At 41.5% G+C, this 4,743-nt stretch overlaps 1 pseudogene; it reads left to right on the top strand.

The window, feature by feature from the left end:
* Positions 1-3,053: 3,053 nt before the first annotated feature.
* Positions 3,054-3,493, top strand: LOC132014460 (small ribosomal subunit protein uS10-like; annotated as a pseudogene).
* Positions 3,494-4,743: the final 1,250 nt, after the last annotated feature.

Here is a 4,743-nt window from a genome sequence, read left to right as displayed (position 1 = left end):
ATCATTCAGATGTTAACTAACCACTTTCAAATTGTGCACGCCCAATTAGGGGAACTTAAATATTAACCAAACACCCACAGAGTTAGTAGATTAAAACTAATTAATATGTATATATCAAGCTTTCTGTGATTATAGAATAATTAGACATTCTGGTTGACTTGGGAAGTTTATATACCTGTTGTCCAGAAATTATAGAGTGCCTCCTTCCACCCTCAAAAGTGTCCCAGTTTGGGCAAAACTTCATAATCACCATATAATATAAGCGAATTCTAAGAGTTCTCTCTTTGTACAACTCTGAAGACATTCAAGTTCTGCCTGCAGTTTCTACAGCTTGTTAACCATTCTGTGGATAACAAAATGCCAGACTCTCTGCTTGGAGGATACCCCCACCAAATATGAGTGACTCTTTGGGACATACCATCCCTTGTCTTTGCAGAGGAGAGATCATTGCCTCCCAAGAAGGGAAAATAAGCCACTCTTACTGAATGTTGTAAAAGGACATGCCCTCCATCTCCCTCATCCTCTTTTTGACTTTAAGATGGGAGATGTGATGAAGGCAGATGGCTAGTGGTACTGCTAATTCTACACTGTCCCCTGGTTGTGAACCCAGCAGGCAAGAAACTGGCCCTAACTGCTGACACTCTTTGGGGAATATGCTGTACTTTCCATCTTTGGTCATTGACCTTGGACATCCCTGTTTTTAGCCAGCATTTTCACAGCTCCTGCTCTTTCTGTAAATTCTGGGATTACTCACAACTTTTTGATACTCTCCATGACTGCTGGAAAATAAAACTTGGATGCAAAAGGATCTGAGAGATCAAGAAAAGCCCCATTCCACATCCTGTTACACTTGCACAGACCCACAGTCCCAAAATTTAAGGTTAGACATTCCAACTTGACAGACTGTGTTCATTCCATTCCCAGCTTTCCGGTGGCTGTGCCCACAGAGGGAGGCACCGTGGGACAAGTGAGATGTCATACCTCTCAAAACCACTGTTCAGAAAGTGGATCTGAATCTACTTTGGTCTCACCTGTTGACTCAGTCCCTTCCCAGCTCTCTCCCTTTGAATGTCTATTCTGTTGGGGAGTGGTGGCAGTGGGGGTTGGGAAGGCAGATTCAAATAGGTGGCTGCAGTTTGGGCTTTAATTCCATATTTGAAGGTAACTGGGCACCTCACAAGGGGTCTCACCAACCCAACAACTGTCCTCTCTCAGCCTGAATTTTTTGCCATTTGCCAAGTATTATACTTCTTCATTTGTTGTAGTTGTTTTGACCACTTCAGACCTAATTTTCACCCTGGGCACCCAATCCCTTAGAGTAGAACATTTGATGCCAACATGTTAGTGACAGAAGGGACCATACAGATTATATGTTTAACCCCTTCATTTAAGGATCACTGTTACAAAAAGACAAAAGAATCAGGATCTAGCATCAGAGAACTTGTGTTCAAATCCACATCCGCTATGGACAAACTCCATGATCTGGGGCACGGCAACAATCCATCTGAGTTTCTCCCTTTAGCAATGGGCAATACTTACCATATGAAATTGTTTAAAGATTAAGAGATAAAAATATCACAAAGTAATAAAGATAAAGAAAACATAAATGTAAATATTGGCATAAAGGAATTACAGATGGTCCCTAACTTATGATTGTTTTGACTTACAATTTTTCAATTCGACAATGCTGTGAAAATGACAGTCTTTGGTAGAAATTGTACTTTAAATATTGAATGTTGATCTCTTCCCAGCCAGTGCTAATATGCAGTATGGTACTCTCTCCTGGTGCTGAGCAACAGGGTGAGCCAGGGCTCCCAGTGAGCCTGTGATCAGGAGGGTGAACAACGGATAGATATTTATTATACTATATTATAACCATGTTGTACCCAAACAACCATTCTGTTTTGCACTTTCAGTACAGCATTTAATAACTTACATAAGACTTTAAATGCTTTATTTTAAAAGAGGCTTTGTGTTAGATGATTTAGCCCAACTGTAGGCTAACATTAAGTGTTCTGAGCACATTTAAGGTAAGCCAGGCTAAGCTATGATGTTCAGTTTGTTAAGAGTATTAAATGCATTTTCTTCTTCTTTTTTTTTTAATAAGGGTGTTTTTTTTTAAGATTTTTATTTATTTATTCGACAGAGAGAAATCACAAGTAGTCGGAGAGGCAGGCAGAGAGAGAGAGAGGGAAGCAGGCTCCCTGCTGAGCAGAGAGCCCGATGCGGGACTCGATCCCAGGACCCTGAGATCATGACCTGAGCCAAAGGCAGCGGCTTAACCCACTGAGCCACCCAGGCGCCCCTAAATGCATTTTCTTATGGTATTCATGATAACTTACATTTTCAACTTATGTGGGTTTATTGGGACATAACCCTATGTTAAGTTGAGGAAGGTACATAAGTTGTCCAAAGTAACACACTACTTAGGGGGGATATCCAAGTCTTTTCACTCAGTAATGATAAACACATTGTTTGATTACTGACTGTTTTAGTCATTGTGCTAAGCCCTCAATATGCATATTTAATCTCATTTATTCTTAATATTATTATTAATATATAAGAAAGTAATCTTAGGGTGCTGTGGGGCTCAATCAGTTAAGAATCCAATTCTTGTCTTTGGCTCAGGTCATGATCTCAGGGTGTTGTGAGATTGAGCCCCAGATTGGGCTCAATGCTGGGTATGGAACCTCCTTGAGATTCTATCTCTCCCTCCCCCTCGACCCCTCCTGCACTCACACACTCTTGCTCTTAAAAAAAAAAAAAAAAAAAATTTAAATTCAAAAAAACAAAGAAACTAATATTAAATGGTTAATTATCAATGCCACATATATAGTAGGTAGCACAGACATAGTCAAATCAGTTTGTGTACTAGGAAAGCTGAGCTCTTCTAGCCAAGTTAGCAGACCTCAAATTTACATACCAAGAATCAAATTAGTTTCTCTTTGAGGAAGACACAGTTGCAGCTCCTGCTCCTGACTCACGGCTGTTCACTGCTCTTACCACTCTGCTCTCACCAAGGAGCAAGTCAGTCAGAAAGCCATGCCTCATCCATGATTTTTAAAGACACTGTGAAGACACCTGTGGAACCAGAGGTGGTAATCACTGAATTAGAATTTCTCTCACCAGCCGCATTAGAAAATCGTTGGAAAACATATGTGCTGACTTGATCAGAGGCACAAGGGAAAAGAATCTCATAGTGAAAGGACCACTTTGGATGCCTGCCAAGACTGTGAGAATCACTACAAGAAAAGCTCCTTGTGGTGAAGGTTCTAAGACTTGGGATCATTTTCAGATGAGGATCCACTAGTGACTCATTGGTTTGCACAGTCCTTCTGAGATTGTTAAGCAGATGACTTCCATCAGTATTGAGCCAGGAGTTGAGGTTGAAGTAACCACTGCAGACACTTATATGGACCTTCTTAATAAATTGATTATCAGTTGTTTAAAAAAAAAAAACATCAGACATCTGAGCAAGACAGCAGAGGAGTAGAAGACTTAAATATCACCAGGTTCCAGGAGTTCAGCTGGATAGTTGTCAAACCATTCTGAACAACTACAAACTCAATAGGAGATTGAAGAGAAGAGCAGCAATTCTAGGAACAGAAAATCAGCGACTTTCTGGAAGGTAGGACATTTGGAGAAGTGAATCCGAGGCAATATATGGGAAGAGAGACTGTGGGGGTAGTGGCTGGCTCCCTGCAAGTGGTAGATCAACAGAGCACAAAATCAGAAGTTTTAGAAGTCTGCTCCACTGGGGGATGTGGCACCAGAGACTAAGTGGGCACCCCTCACGTAGTCTCAGGACCCAGGGTATCTGAGTGTGGCAGAGCTCCCAGGTATTGGAGTGGGGAAGCCGGCTGCAGAGATGGAGCCAAGGAGGGGGCTCTCAGCTCAGAGTTACCTTAAACTGTGATCTGAGGCACAATCAGGCCACTGGTCCTCAAGCAGGGACCCCACAAGCAGCAGATCCGGGGAGACACCCTCCTTCCTGCTCTGGGAGAAATGGCACAGGAGCACGTTGCAGGAATCTTCTGGGTTTGGAGACTCCAAACAGGTCTGTGTGCCAGAGATAAAAATGCTTGGTCACAGGCTGGGTGAGCTCAGAGTGTAGCCAGCTACCAGGGAGACGGGAGGAATTGACTGCTTTTCTCTGAGAGCAGATTGAGGAGTGGGACCCCAAGCTCTTGCCTCCTCAGGGGCCAGATATTTGGATGCCACCATCTTCATTCTCCTCCTCCAAAGCTGTATGGAAAGCATCAAGAGAACAAAAGCTCCCGAGAGTGAACCTGAGCAGATTCACTCTCCAAACCAGGACACTTAGCCTGGCCCCTGGCAAGGGCCATGCAATTCTATCTCTGGCAAAGACATTTGAGAATCAGTAGAACATGCCCCTCCCCCAGGAGATCAATGAGAACATCCAACCAAGACCAAGTTCACATATTAATGAGAACTTCAAAACTTCAGAGGTACGGGAATACTGCGCATTGAATTCATGGATTTTCCCCCATGATTCTTTAGTCTTTCAGAGTTAAATTTTTTAAATTTTATTTTCTTCTTAGTCTATTTTTTTTTTAATTTTTCATCTTTCCTATTTTAATATTTTTTAACTATTTTACCTTATCAATACCTTTTTAAAAATCTTTTTATTTTCATTGTTATAGTCATATTCCATCCCTTCATTGTATTTGATCTTATTTTTTGTATACATGTAGGTTTTTCTTTCTTTAAAATTTTTGGATA

Source organism: Mustela nigripes, chromosome 3 (assembly GCF_022355385.1).
Source record: "Mustela nigripes isolate SB6536 chromosome 3, MUSNIG.SB6536, whole genome shotgun sequence".
Taxonomy (NCBI): domain Eukaryota; kingdom Metazoa; phylum Chordata; class Mammalia; order Carnivora; family Mustelidae; genus Mustela; species Mustela nigripes.
Note: the sequence above shows the minus strand (reverse complement) of the source record. Positions and strands in the feature narration are given on the sequence as shown.